The sequence below is a fragment of the Eumetopias jubatus genome, unplaced genomic scaffold (genome assembly GCF_037043125.1).
Source record: "Eumetopias jubatus isolate StellerSeaLion01/CBP00866 unplaced genomic scaffold, mEumJub1_p1.0 scaffold_2, whole genome shotgun sequence".
Lineage (NCBI taxonomy): Eukaryota > Metazoa > Chordata > Mammalia > Carnivora > Otariidae > Eumetopias > Eumetopias jubatus.
In genome coordinates this window covers 95,975,467-95,991,667 of record NW_028274808.1, presented here as the reverse complement: position 1 = coordinate 95,991,667, position 16,201 = coordinate 95,975,467, and the positions used below count along the sequence as shown (strand labels likewise).

The 16,201-nt window shown below is 39.1% G+C and overlaps 1 pseudogene; it reads right to left on the bottom strand.

Moving 5' to 3' along the window:
* Positions 1-8,919: 8,919 nt before the first annotated feature.
* Positions 8,920-9,197, bottom strand: LOC148164870 (signal recognition particle RNA; annotated as a pseudogene).
* Positions 9,198-16,201: the final 7,004 nt, after the last annotated feature.

The following is a 16,201-nucleotide window of genomic DNA, read 5'->3' as shown; positions in this document are numbered from 1 at the left end:
AAATAATTTCAGATTAACAGAAAAGTTGCAAGTATAAATAGCACAAGAAACGCCAATATATATATCCCTTACCAGATTCACTTATTGTAAATATTTTGTCCCATTTGCTTTTCATTTGATTTCTCACTCTCCTTTCTATTATGCACATTTTTTTTCTGTACATTTAAGAGTAATCATGGCCTTCTTCTCCAGAATACTTCTGTGTGGTTTTCCTAACAATAGGGATACTCTCATCATAATCATAGGATGAGGGGCACCTGGGTGGCTCAGTTGTTGAGCATCTGCTTTTGGCTCAGGTCATGATCCCAGGGTCCTGGGATGGAGCCCCGCATCAGGCTCCCTGCTCTGCAGGAAGCCTTATCAATCTCTCTCTCTCTCTCTCTCTCTCTCTCTCTCTCTCGCTGTCTCTCTCTCTGTCAAAATAAATAAAGAATCTAAAAAATAAAAATAATAATCATAGAATGGTTATCAACTTTAAATGTAATCCTGATATAATACTTTTTATCTAATCTGGAATTCACATGCCAATTTTGTCGACTGAAATAGTGACATCTTTTATAACATTTTCTCCCTTCCAGTGAAAGATCCATTCTAAGATAAAGTATTATATTTAGTTGTTGTGTCCTTTTACTCTTTTAATCTAGAACATTTCTACAGACTTTCTTTGACTTTTATGACATTGACATTTTTGAATAATATAGCCCCCCTTCTTTTTTCAATAGAGGAGGCTTCATTCTGATGCAGAGGATTTTATAGAGGGGGTTGCATAATCAGATCTGGGTTTTAGACAAAGTCATTCTAGAAGCAATGTTAAGGGGACGGGCCTGAAGTTAAGAGAGTATTGTTTTGGTAATGAGATAGGAAGCTATTGTTGGCCAATATTACCTTCTAGGCTGGCAGGAGTAGAGTTTGGCTCTGGCCAGGATCCCTGGAAGTTGGGGCAGGTGTAGAAACCAAGGCAAAGGGATTCAAATCTGAGTCCTGGGTAAGGTTTCTTCTAGAATAGTGTAAAATGTCAAGTCCACGAAGGCTGATGGAGAAGCAAGACCCAGACCTAAAACAGTGGGCTTGAATTTCAGATTATAGCATAAATCAGATTAGATAGTGGCGTTCCTTCTGAAGAATACTGTTAAATGCATAGCTGAGCTTACAATTAAGGAAAGTAAACCCCTGAGTACTAAAAATTAAAAGGGAAGAAAAATACCAAAAACTAGGCATGAACTGATATTCTAGCAAACTTGAGGGGAGGTTTCTGGTCTTGGATATGACCTATGAAAACCTACAAAAATGCAGGAAATTAGGGCTTGATTGCCAGTGAAGTAGTTAGAACTGAGATCCTTGCATAAAGCCAGGATCAATAAGGGCTATACCCTCCATAAAAGAAAAAAATCAACTATGGGCACTAGGAGGTGATAAGAATGTTTGCCTGTCTTGGCCTGGACTTGGGGTGGAGGAAAAAAAAGAAAGTTTCATGTAGGTTTGGGTTTGAATTTACACTGTCTGGATGGTCTAGGAATCTTTCAGCCTAGAAATCCACGTAAAAAGACCCAGTGAGTGGTAACACAGATTTGGCTGATACAGGCAGATGGAAAACTGCTTGGGAGGGACAAATAATCCATGCAGGATTCCTACAGAAAAAGCCTTGCTGAAGATGAGCTCAATCAAAAACTATAAGGTACACAAAGAGGAAGAGAAACTCCACCATGATTAAGAAGCCACAGAGACAAAAAACAGCAGAGTTAAATTCCCAGTAACTTCAAATAATAGAACTACTGGCTTAAGACTAGAAGATGAGCATGAAAAATAGTTAAAGACCTAAAAGAATTAATTTAAACCGTAAGAAAAGTATAAGATACTTGAAGATTAAAAGACAGGAAAATTTGAAAAATGAACAAGGTAGAACTTTTTTTTCTTATTTGTGAGAGAGAGAGAGAGAGAGAGCACAAGCAGGGGGGAGCGACAGGCAGAGGGAGAAGCAAGCTCCCTGCCGAGCAAGGAGCCCTATGCGGGGCTCCATTCCAGGACCCTGGGATCATGACCTGAGCCGAAGGCAGACGCTTAAGCAACAAAGCCACCCAGGTGTCCAAAGATAGAACTTCTAAAAATATAAAATATAGTTGTTTAATTTGAAAACTCAGCTAAATAGAAATTTTTTTACAAAAAAAGGAAAATTAGTAAATTGGAAGATAAAGATATTTAAAAGAGTAAAAGGTATGGAGGAATGAGAATTATTTGGATTACTGGAAAAAGAGAATACAGATAATCAGGGAGACATAATATTCAAAGAAATAATAGATGAGAACTTTCCAGAATAGATTAAATACATGAGTCCTCAGATTCTGAAAGCACAATGAGACCCAAATGAAAATATATACTTAGACACATTGTGGGGATATTGTAAGAAAAAAAAATTAAAGGAAAGAAAATATATTAAAAGTAACCAGAGAAAAAAGACATTTATCTTTAAATGTTAATTACCCTGATAGCAAAATTAGAAGCCAAAAGAATAGAGTAATTAAGTATTATCTTGAAAATGCTGAGAAGAAAATAACTGTTAACCTATAAATCCAACTCTGATAATCATTAAAGAACATGAGAAAAAAAGAACATCTCTGGACATACCAACACCCAACATAAGCATACATTTATATATGTCAATATACTTATACATATATACAATCAACTCAATAACAATTTCTGAAGGATGTACTTCAGGAAGAGAAATTTTGCCCAGTTTAAGTGCAATAAAGAATGATGAGCAAAGTAATTGTTAAATATGTAACTGAATAAACATGTAATTAAATAACAATATCTGGGGCGCCAGGGTGGCTCAGTCCTTAACCGTCTGCCTTAGGCTCAGGTCATGATCCCAGAGCCTGGGATCAAGCCCCGCGTCAGGATCCCTGTTCAGCGAAGTGCCTGCTTCTCCCTCTGTTACTTCTCTTGCTGTCTCTCTTTCTCTGTCAAATAAATAAATATAATCTTAAAATAAATAAATAGATAACTATCTAATTTTGGGTTAATACAGAGAAAGAACTAAAATTCAGACAACAATTACATGTAACAAAGAAGGGATGATCGAAGTTAAAAGGTTGTAAGTTTCTTGCGTTGTTTAAAAAATTGGTAGAGCAATTGACTTTAAGCGTATGACTTTGTTTTTTAAATTTAAGGATAAACACTAATAGTTACTGAACAAAGCATTAGTTGGGGGGGGGAATAGGGAAAAACTGTAATTGATCCAAAAGAGGGTTGGAAAGAATTTTTTTTTTTAAAGATTTTACTTATTTATTTGAGAGAGAGACACACACACAGAGCATGAGCATGAGCAGGGAGAAGAGCAGGGGGACAGGGAGAAGCAGACTGCCCACTGAGCGGGGAGCCCAACATCGGGCTCCATCCTGGGACTCCAGGATCATGACCTGAGCTGAAGGCAGCTGCTTAACTGACTGAGACACCCAGGGGCCCCAGAAAGAATTTTTTAAAAGAAAAAAAACCCAGGCATATAAATGGACTAAATGCTCCAGTTAAAGGCAGTTGGACTGAGGAAAAAAGGAATCATCTTTACACTCTTTATAATAGGAATACCTAAAATTTAAAAGCATAATTTGAAGTAAAAGAATTGAAAATAAAATAGGCAAATTCTAAACAAAAGAAATCTGGTTTCTATATTAATATCAAACAAAATATTCTTTAGGGAATGGAATATCATTGGGGATTAAATAATAAGAGGAACAATTCTCAGGACAATATAACAATTTTTTTAATAGATCTTATTTTTAGGTAATCTCCACACCCAATGTGGGGCTCGAACCTGCAACCCTGATATCAAGAGTCACACGCTCCATCAACTGAGACAGCCAGGCACCCCTGCAATATAACAATTTTTAAGTAGGACTAATAACATAGCTTTAAATTATACAAAGCAAAACTAGACGGAGTTATACTGGGGAGACAGGTATAGAAACAAGCAATAAACAAGTTGATTGGAGGTGAGTGCCTGTGAAACCTCTAATTAGAGATGTTAAAAGAACTTGGACATAACTAGTATCTAGGCTGGCTTAGATCTAAAAATTTGGAAGTAGAAGGATGTATAACCCCAACTTCAATAGATTCTGGACTTCTTGAGGAGAAGAATTATACTCAACTTTGAAGGACCCTTGTGCCTATTACAGTGCGTTTTACAAGTGCTCAGTAAGGGTTAAATTGAACATAGTCTCATAGATACTGATTTTTTTTAGGATGTACACATTTTTAGTTCTAGAGATTAATATTTACTGAATGAATACTAAGGGGACTATAAGAAAGGTTTGAGATATGGTTCTTGCCTTTAGGAATATTGTAATTCAGTCGGGAGATTTTAAGACCCCCAGTAATTTGAAAAATTTAAAAGTAATAATCAATTGTCCATAATCAAGTTTTAACTGCTGTGGTATTTGAATGAGAAGAGAGAGAAAGTTCACCAAAGATTTGAGATATTGGAGAAAGCTGTATATAGGTGAAATTTTAGTTGGTCCTTGAAAAATGGGCATCTTTGGTTTAAAAAGAGAGAGAACATTTTGATTTGAAAAATAGGCATAAAGGTTCAAAGGCAGAAATTATTGTACCTATTTGTATGACATCGATGACGCTAGTTTCAGTGCAATATAAGTGCTAAGGAGTGGTGAGAGAGAAAGCCCGATTGTGTTCCCTCTCTCGATTTCTCTCTCTGTCAAATAAATAAATAAAATAAATAAAATAAAAAAGGAAGTGGCCAGACCCAAAGCCTTTAGTATGTTGCCCTTAGGATGACTTTAGTCTTTTTTTTTAAAAGATTTTATTTATTTATTTGACAGAGAGAGAGAGAGAGAGAAAGAGAGAGATAGCACAAGTAAGCAGACAGGCAGGCAGAGGGAGAGGGAGAAGCAGTCTCCCCACCGAGCAGGGAGCCTGATGCCTGGGAGCCTGATGCCGGCTCCATCCCAGGACACTGGGATCATGACCTGAGCTGAAGGCAGACGCTTAACCGACTGAGCCACCCAGGCGCCCCTGACTTCAGTCTTTTGTTATTTATTTTATTTTGCACAAAACTGTGTCCTGCATTTTTACGTAAATATCCACCATATAATCTGTCAATACTTTATTTCATGTTGATTTTTACCCAATGCATGGTCTTTTTATTTGATTATTAATGTTTATTAATTTTATAAGCAAACATAAACTAATGTTTCATGTTCAAAACATTGACAGTAGGGGCGCCTGGGTGGCTCAGATGGTTGGGCTTCTGTCTTCAGCTCGGGTCATGATCTCCAGGTCCTGGGATCGAGCCCCATGTCGGGCTCCCAGCTCAGCGGGGAGTTTGCTTCTCCCTCCCTCTTCCTCTGCTTCTCCCCTGTTTGTGCTCTCCCTTTCTCCCTCTCAAATGAATAAATAAAAACTTTAAAAAAAATTGACAGTAATCTTCCTATATACGATTTTTCCATCCCACATCCCTCCCTCCCCACACCTAATATAACCACTATTCTTTGCACTTTTATATAGTGTTATCACTACATGTATACACAAAACTACTAAGTAAATTCCTTAGTTGCTTTTTAATTTTAAAGTGGCTTTTATGCTGGAAGTAATCCTTGGAACTTACTTTTTAAAAAATATTAATTTATTTATTTGAGAGAGAGAGAGAGAGAGTGTGCCCACGAGCATGCAAGCCAGGTGAGGGGCAAAGGGAGAGGGAGAGAAGCAGACTCCCCGCTGAGCTCGGAGCCTCCCAGGACCCTGAGATCATGACCTGAGCTGAAATCAAGAGTCGGATCCTTATCCGACTAAGCCATCTAGGCACCCCTGGAACTTAACTTTTTCAAAGGATATTATGTTAAGAATCATATTCTGTGTGTAGTTGTAGTCCATTTTTACTGTTTACAGCCTTCCATGTGTGACTCTGCCACACCTGTCAATGATTATTTAGGCTATTTCCAAATACTTTAGTCTATTTTAAATAGTGTTAGTATTAACATTTGTACATGTCCACTAGTGTATATTACAAGGACTTCTGTGGGGTATATTTCTACTTAATATTGATTTAAAAGTCTTTCTGTAGAGCATAGCACATTAGAATGACATTAGGCAAATGTTCTGATAGTGGAATTTCAAGTCTAAAATAATCAACATCTTTTCCTAAGAGGAATAGATTTAAATACCACCCTAGGAGTCTTATATAGTGTGCACTCAAGATAAGGGTTATTTACCAAATGTTTTCTTGGGGGCCAAAATTATAAGCAGTAGTTGATGTCAGATTTTTGTCCCAGTGACCCAATTTAATGTCAATGTTATTTTCAGGATACAAAAGGAAAACTGAGGACCAGAGGGAAAGGAAAGAGATACCAGGTTAACTGAAGCTTAGGATTGCTTGGCAGCTAGTCCAGAATAATTCACTTTCATCTCCTTTGAGGGTCTTACCCTACCTAGCAGCCCCCTTTGTGTGAGAGTGAACAATAGGAACAAAGAAAACCAAGGAAAAGGGCTCTGTCAGATTTCTTCTCTCAGAATCTGTTGATCGTCTACTAAGAAAAGTTTCTTACTCTTAAGAGGTTCTGAGCTTAAAAGTCTTGTTTCTTTGTGAACATGTAAGAAAGAACCCTTTTCTGCATGTGTGTATGTGTGCACACATGGGCATGGACATGCAAGGGAAAAGTGAACACTGGACAGTCACAGAAACGATCCTACTACTCTCTATTATTGTCTTTTTGTTTTTTTGAAGTATTACAAAATCTTTTCACTTAAATGAAAATCATTCCTATACCTTAAATAACAATAACTTTAGGGACACCTGGGTGGCTCAGCCCTTAAGCATCTGCCTTCGGCTCCGGTCATGATTCCAGGGTCCTGGGATCAAGCCCCGCATCAGGTTCCTTGCTCAGTGGGAAGCCTGCTTCTCCCTCTCCCACTTCCCCTGCTTGTGCTCTGTCTGTCACTCTTGCTGTCTCTCTTTCAAATAAATAAATAAAATATTATTTAAAAAAACAATAACTTTATTGCTGAAACTTCCCATTCATTTTTACTTGCAGCAATCACACCAGAAACCATGCACATTATTTAGTGAAACTACCTAATTTCCTGCTTGAAGCAAGCATCCGAGGCTTTGTGCCCAATGATAAAACTGTCTACCCCCTTTCATACCTACCTCCCATGGTATCATGATGGAAGGGAAGGAATGGTTATCTAAGTAGGTATGTTTGTGGAAAATGAGGAACACACCAAGGGCCAATGGACTACCAGTGCTACATAGGTCTTCTGTCTTACAGCGGGTTCTTCTTTGACAGGAGCTCAGGGAAGAATCTTGTGGTCTCTAACTTCTAGTCATTTGCTATACTCCTATTCTTCTTTTCTTTTTGGAAAATAGGTTTTTTTTAAAAAGTTAGTGTACAAATGCCATGCATTTAGGTGGAAAACAATGCCAATGCATTACTCAAAGCCTACACATAAAGCATACATAAGGAAAATATTGTTTCTGAATTGCAAGGTGTGTTCTACAAGGAGATATTTTTTTAAAAAGATTTTATTTATTTATTTAAGAGAGAGAGAGTGCACAAAAGGGGGTAGAGCCAGAGGGAGAAGCGGACTCCCCACTCAGCAGGGAGCCTGATGCAGGACTCGACCCTGGGACTCCAGGATCATGACCTGAGCGGAAGGCAGTCGCTTAACCAGCTGAGCCACCCTGGCGCCCTACAAGGAGATATTTAAATCAAGATAGAAACAGCAGAGGTTCCTCCTTGTTTGGATAGTACTTTAGGACATAACAAGGAACTGCAGCCCTTTTTCCTCACTATACCAAATGAGGATGCATTGCCCAATTTGTTTACCGCCCCCACAGAAGAGCTGGAACTAAGTTGCATCCAATTAAGGTCTGTGCTTGCAAGTACATTACTATAGAGTCAATATTATTTCGAAAATTCTATATGTAATCTCTATTCAGCATGTATCTAAACATAATATTAATATTTAAGGTTTATAGACTCAGCCCTATAAAATAATATTATCATTGCCTGTTTATTCACCTCCAGTTTTCCTGTAACAAAATATTAAAATTTGATTGTAAATATATAAAGAGTAGAAAAGGTGAATTCCTCTTGTGAAAAGAGCACTAACTAGAGCATTCTGATTCTCACTAGAATTAGTGCAGAAATTTTTCTATAGATAAAAGAACCTCTTATCTTATGAAGAACTGCATTAATTACAGCCTGAGATTCTGTTTCACGCATCCTCTTTTAGAGCCAAAGAGAGAACAGAAAAAATGTGTGCTGTTGGAAGTCTGTACTCCCATTTTCTTTTTCTTTTTTGAAAATAGCTTTTCTGAAAGGTAAATAGTACACAAATGCCGTGAGTTTAGGTGGAACACAGTGCCAAAGCAATACTAATTATTCCAACAACAGCAATAGCTATAACTCTAAAAGCAAAAAACAAATTCCAATGTTATGAGTAACTTTGCTGATCATAACAAAAGAAGATGAAATTTAATGTCAATAGCAGTATGAGTGTAGGAGGTAATTCCATTTCATTTTCTTTTCAGACAAAACAGAAACAGAACATGGAGATACAAGCAAATGAAAAAATCCCAGGTAATAAAGACTATAGCGATATCTGTGATGTACATTGAGGCCAGAACTTTGGTTTTAGAGCTATAAAAGGCAGTTTCCACTTTCTAGAATCTATATTAAGACCTATACTTCCTTGTGTGTCAATTATACTCAAATAAAATAAAAGAAAAAAGACCTATACTTCTTATTTCCTCCCATCACCCATATCGGGTGATGATGACCAACCAATAAATGGACACAGAGGAGGAAAGTGAGAATAATTTATTGAGCAGACATTCACTATACTATCAACACTATTGTACATGTAAAATTTACCAATACAAGCTTCCTGTTTTCTTTGCACCTCTTCATGACCTTTGTTCCCTTTCCTATTTAGCACCAACCCTTGCCCAAGCTTTGTCCAATGATTGGTTTGTCCTGCTCCGTTTCCGACCTGGGCCGGTTCACCCCTCCTTAGGCAGCCTGGTGGTCCCCCGCTCCCGGGAGGTTACCACATTGATGCCGAACTTAAGTGTGGACACCCGATCAGCATAGCGCACTACAGCCCAGAACTCCCGGGCTCAAGCGATCCTCCTGCCTCAGCCTCACGAGTAGCTGGGACTACAGGCGCGAGCCACGGCGCCCGGCTCCAATGATTGGTTTGTGTCAAACTTTGTGTGTGTGCAAGCCTGCCATGTAATAGTACTGCCTACGTGCTCAGGTTTGGGAAAATGTCTTTCCTCATTTATTCGTGCATCTATAAAGCAAGCCAGGATATTCTTATGCACTGTTACTATAGACCATGTTCTCTATACCACCATTCCAGGAAAAGAATCAGGTGAGATGGAATACTTAGAAGATGGTAAGGAATTAAAAGTAGCAGTAGATAAGCATAATTCTACAAGTGAAAATCCCAGATAACAGTCCTATTACTCTTCTCTAAGAATCCTGAGATAAATAAACATGTTGAATCCGTTAAAATACCTGAACCCAGTGTATGGAATTGAGATTCATCAAAGTAAAGCCAGTTTCCCGTTGATGGTTTGGAATGGGTTCACATTTGCAAATGGTGTTGCCTCGTAGGGTAGAAAGGACACAACAAATCTAGTTTTGAATTTCAGATCTGCCATTTACTGGCTGATGACCTTGCCCAAGTACCGTTCTAATTCTCAGTGCTCTTCCACAATGCATAAAATGATACTTACCTCGTAGAGCTATTGGTGTGGGTAGAGATATTGTAGAAAGTATCTAGAATGGTACATGGTACAGATGGGCTGATAAGCAGGGAGCTTTTGTTGTTATTGTTATTAATCATCTTGGCACACTACTTTTTCATAAAATCTCTAATATTATAATGAATATAGAGACCCTATCAACTTGTAATAATAAAATAATAAAATGCCTTAAATTCAGAGACCACTTTTGATCCAAAGTACTCAAAACCCATTTCTATTTCTCTGCTTAGTTCTATAAAGGGGAAGAGATACTACCCCGGGGAGCATGGGGACACCCCACACAGGTACAGGGGCAGGACAGGGTATCGCTGTCCGGCTACAGTCTGGCTGCCCTGCCTCCAGCAGCCAATCCAGGCTGAGTGAAGAAACAAAATGGCACCGTGAGGAAGGTGAACCAAAGGAAAGGGATCAAACTGTTCACATTTTAGGCCACCAGGGATGTCTTAAATGATCCCATGGAATACAAATCACTTCAAATCACCTGAAAAAAAACGAAAGAATTTTGGAAAATGAGCAATTTACATAGAAGCTAAGAATTGAAGCAAAGATCTGGATTCCTCTCAAAAATCATTTTTAAAAAATTTTGTCCAGAATTAGCCCAGTCATTGCTTCCGTTCTCAGCTTTTCTCAAGCTGTAGAAACAGAGCCAAACTTAGTTCCTTCAGGTTTCTTGTTGGCTGCAAAATGATGAGGCCCTTCATCTCCTCCCTGGTGTTGCAATCCTTTCTCCGTGCGATTGCCTCATCCACCACCTGCCTCACGCCAACACTTTGCCTACTATTTTCTTTTCTGTTCCTCCTTCCCGTGTGGCCGCTAGGCCGGCTTGCCAGCAGTGGATTGGCCGGGAGCAGTGGGCTGTCATGTGACCACATCCAAGCAGCTGTAAAGCACCTAATTCTGAGTTTTCCATGACGCACCTGCTGTGGTCACATTGGTTCCCAAGTAAATAAAGGGGCAAATCTTTTCCAAAAGTGGTTTTGACAGAGAACAACTTAAACTGCCAAAGATGTTGACACATGGGCTGTTATCTAGGAGAGTGAGTAAAGCAACCCATTTGAACAACAAGAACAGATAAGGCCCACCTCTTTGTCCCCTTGCCTTTTTACATTGGTATTCCTGTGGAGACAAAGGGAAAGAAGAAAAGGAAACAAAGGCAGATCTTTAGTGCTGGCTGTCCCAGGGTTGATTAGGATGCTGATCTGTGTGGCAGGTTTCTAGGTTCTCACCCAACTTCTTGGCTGCGAGTCAAAGGATTTAACAGTGCGCTTTGTAAATAGTAGTGTACAAAGCCGGTCTAAAAATAGTACATTTCCAGGGTCTGAATTGGGTGAGTGGAATGAGTGGCAATGGCTGTATTGTACAAGACAGATTACAAGCGAGTTACGCGATGGTACTTGATATGCAGGGTTATTCACATGCTTCATCTGGTTTGGTTAAATAATGCAAACACATTTACCAATGTACATGATCATTTTGTTTATTTGTGCTCTAGAGAGCTCGTGTGTGTTTATGACAGACAAATGTACATGTTCTATTTTCTGACAATCAAACAAAGCTCTCCCGGATGAGGTAAATAGCTGAGTTAAATAGTGGAGCCGACACTCCTGAGAATCGCTGATGTGACACTCTGGTGGTTGTTAATGACAGGTTTCCTGCTGCACTTGCTGCCCTAAAGGATTTTTGCTGAAGGTGGGAATCAACAAGAGGCTCTGACAACTAGTAGGACTGCTAGGTCTGGCTGAAATCTCTCTTGAAACCATATGTGCGAAGGCTTGTGCCTCACTAGAAATTTTTCACCGTGACAGCAACTGGGCTTGTGCTTCCTCCCCCGACTCCTGTGGCCGGGCTGTGGGGACAGCGAAGGTGAGGTGCTTGTCCCTAGACCAGAGCAGACCTTGCAGATGACAAGGTCTGTGGCAGCCAGGGTTGAAGAAGACTCAGGTGCAGGGAGAAGCCTAAAGGAACTTTAAGTAGGAATATTATTTTCTGGGGCACCTGGATGAGCTTCTGCCTTTGGCTCGGGTCATGATCCCAGGGTCCTGGGATCGAGTCCCACATCGGGCTCCCTGCTCAGCGGGGAGCCTGCTTCTCCCTCTGCCCGCCACTCCCCCTGCTTGTGCTCTCTCTCTCTCTGTCAAATAAATAACATCTTAAGGAATATTATTTTCTGAAATGAAAGTGCTGGGAAAGTGTTTTGCAGTCTTTTGAAAGCAAAAGCCACCCCACCTGATGTTTTCAGCCGTAAGTGGTGGTTATTCCTATACACTTTGAGGAAAGAAATTTTCTCATACCAAAGTACAATATAATTATTTCCTACACAAATAATCGTCTTTTAGGCAGTTTGGAGACCTTATTATTTAATGCAGTGTGGAAACTCTTGGGCGAAGCCCTCATTCTGGCAGGTTTGTTTCCAAAAATTTTAGAAGATGGAAACTGAGAACAGGAAGAGTGCTTGAAGTAACTGGATTAGGGAAATACATTATAGAGGATAAAACCCCCCAGCATATCACTTTGGCAAACATTTTTCCTACCCAAATTGCATGCCTTTAATCTGATACAGTAAATTGGGTTTGACAGTCTCTAGGAGCATACATGTTGGTACTCCTCTCTCCCCTCCTTAGGCTCTGTGGCTTTAGGAAAGTTACATAAGCGCTAACTCCCCAGTTTCCTCATCTGTTCAACAGTGAGAACAGTACCCACCTCATTAGGTACATAGTTGTGAGGATTCAATGGAGGTAATGTAAGTAAAGCAGTTGGCCTGTGGTAATGAATGGTCATCACAATGAGATGCAATTAACATTCCTGGGCATAGCCTCTTACCTGCCTAATAACATCCTCTTCTTTCTAAATGGGTATCATCTCACGGGCTGAACACTATGCAAATGTCTAATTCCTTCTGAGAATTACCACCATCTTTATTATTACCCTGGTTGCTTGAAGAAGGAACACTTCAGAAAGCATTAAGTCAAACATTCCATTCCCTATCATTTCCCTCTTTATCACCATCTACATGATAATGGGGGTTAATTTCTCTTTACAGCTATCTTGGAAGATAACATAAATCATTATTTTGGTTATTCTGGATTTTCTCAATCTGACTTTTATTTCTTATGCTAAGGAATTATGATTTTTTTTTCAATAAAGTAGATATTTACTTACATCCCCAAAGAGTCTGGGAAACAATATAAATTTCATCTCTTGTTTGAGCCTGAATTTTTCAAATGAATGAGAGGATATAACTGGATAGTCTTTTTGGGGGGCACACCCTCGGACATGAGCAAAGTGAGCTCTGAAAGAGCCTGATGTAGTTATGGAGAAGTGATGAGCCAAATAACTTCCTAAAGGTCATGGTCACAGCAAAAACATTTACTCAGCATGTTTGTAAAGTTAAGAAGAGCACTATAAATGGAAAAACCAAACTGTGCAAAACAAAATGTAGATGATACCCCTGCTGGTAATTATTTTCAAGATTTGCTTTCAGTATCTGTACTACAGTGTTGGGGGTTTTTTTTCTTTAAGATTTTATTCATTTCTTTGAGAGAGAGAGAGTGAGCGCAGCAGGCAGACGGAGAGGGAGATGCAGACTCCCCGCTGAGCAGGGAGCCTGATGTGGTGCTCAATCCCAGGACTCTGGGATCATGACCTGAACTGAAGGCAGATGCTTAACCGACTAAGCCACCCAGGCGCCTCTGTACTACAGTGTTTTAAATTTATTCCAAAAAGAGGGATCACTGTTACTACCACAACTTTTAATGATTATCATCCAAAGTTAACTAAGTTCTTATAAAGAAAATCTTTTCAGCCAAATATATGAAAGTATTGGAATTGACCCATTTATAAAATTCTCACATCATGACACTTAAAAATCGTATCAGAAAGACAAAGGATTCTGATAATTGTCCAAGTTCAATTTTCACTGGACCAACTAAATGAATTCCTTTGCTTTCTCTGCAGAGGGGGCACAATCTTGCTTCCAAGGGGCTTTCCTCAAAGGGATAAAATGTACAAACATGGCAACTAAAAGATTGATGCTTCTCTTTCAATTCATTTGAGATTGGTTTTGTTTTATTGTAAGTCTATCTACTAATGTACTGACTGGGTTCTAGGTATTGAGAGGGATTAAAAACTATACCTGTGCTCATGAGTCTTGTTGGGGAAGAAATTACTTTCATCTAAAAACTACTCAAGACTGCGTCCATAAGTGTCCAATTACATTCAACCAGCTGCTAAAATAATGTCAGAAATCACCAAGGGTATAGACAGTAAACCCCAAGGTAGGCTGGTGTCGCAGGGAAATGGTACTTGGTAAAGGTAGATGATGGTGGCTATTATGGGCTGAATTGTAACATCCCAAATCCATATGATGAAGTTCTAACCCCCTAGTACCTCAGAATGTGACTGTATTTGGAAATAAAGTCTTTAAGGAGTAATTAAGTTAAAATGAGGTCATTAGGTTGGGCCCTAATCCACTATGACTGGGGATCCTTCTAAGAGGGGATATTAGGATGCAAATATGCACAGAGGAAAGACCATGTGAAGGCACAGGGTGAAGACGGCCATCTACAAGCCAAGAAGAGAGGCCTCAGAGGAAACCAACCCAGCCAATACCTTGACCTCAAACTTCTAGCCTCCAGAATTGCAAGAAAATAAATTTCTGTTATGTGAGTCTTTGGTACTTTGTTATGAAGCCTGCATAGACTAATGCTATGGCCTTGAAGGAAGAGTGAGATTTGTTTAGGTAGAGAAAGGCGGCACACGGGTTCTACACTTCTCTGTCTTATGTTATTAAATATCTTTTTCTTCTCCTTTTTTTTAAAAAAATATTTTATTTATTTATTTGACAGAGATAGTGAGAGAACACAAGCAGGGGGAGCACCAGAAGGAGAGGGAGAAGCAGGCTCCCCGCTGAGCAGGAAGCCCGAAGCGGGGCTCGATCCCAGGACCCTGGAATCGTGACCTGAGCTGAAGGCAGATGATTAACTGACTGAGCCACCCAGGCGTCCCTAAATATCTTCTTTTTATTTGCATGTTATTTTCCTTGCTTATCTCCTTGGTTCTACTCTTAGAGTTAGAATGTTAGGAGATTATGGGGAGAAGGAAGATGGGAAAGGAATTGGGGGAAGAGAGAAGAGGAAGCACAGAAAAGAGACTATATGATACCTGGTAACATACTAGTGTTTTAGTAGAGGTGATCAGATAAGGGAAAGGAACAAAAAGCAACTATAAAAGCAGTGAGCAGTCTTAAAACTAAGGAATGGCTTTAAGAATAAGGAACTACAGAGTATTTAACAAGATTATTGAAAATCTGAAATTTATCTGCACTCAATAAAGAAGTCTTCATTGCTTACTTGTGTCCTCCTGATAAGTTCAACCTTTATCTTTGAAAATAAATCCCAACATTATCATTATAGTTATGAGAGTTTTGTGATATTTATAACATCCCAGGGTTACCTTCCTGACACATTATTTTTGCACTTTCGAAATACATTTTTTTTTACAATGGTTGTAATGATGTAAATATAATATGAAAGCATTTATTATCAGGGTCGCCTGGGTGGCTCAGTCATTAAGCGTCAGCCTTCGGCTCAGGTCATGATCCCAGGTTCCTGGGATCGAGCCCCGCATCAGGCTCCTTGCTCTGCGGGAAGCCTGCTTCTCCCTCTCCCACTCCCCCTGCTTGTGTTCCCTCTCTCGCTGTGTCTCTCTCTGTCAAATAAATAAATAAAATCTTTTTTTTAAAAAAAAAGAAAGCATTTATATCAGTAGCAAAGACATGGCTGGGCTATTTAGTCAAATAGGACTTGCCACTCAAGTGATTCTCATTACTCATTAAATATTCCCACTGATTTAGGAATTTTCAATTGGTTGAGAAATATAGTAGAGACAATGACAACAGATGAAGATAAAATGGTACCTCAAATCTAGGATAATCTAGGAAAACCCTGAAATTCATCTAATATATTTTACCACCCAGACATAATTTGTTTTCAATGGTGATGTAAAGAAATGCTTTAAAAAAAGAAGTGCTTAAGCGACTACATGTACATTGTTGTTTCTTAAGGAAAGAGCATATGTTTGGTCTAAGCTCCTGAAAGTATACTTCAGTCTCAGTAGTGAATTTATAGAAATCTGTTTCTTTCATTACAATTTTACGAAATTGTAATGAAAGACACAAAGTTGTGTTCAGGAATGGACAGGAAATAGGATTAGTGAGGAGAGTTTTTTATACTCTGGTCTAAACTATTAAGAAAAGAGGGTACCTGGCTCTCTTAGTTGGTAGAGCATGCAACTCTTGATCTTGGGGTTGTAAGTTCAAGCCCCACGTTGGGTGTAGAGATTACTTAAAAATAAAATCTTTTAAAAATTAACAAACAGGGATGCCTTGTAGCTCAGTAGGTTAAGCGTCTTGCCTTCGGC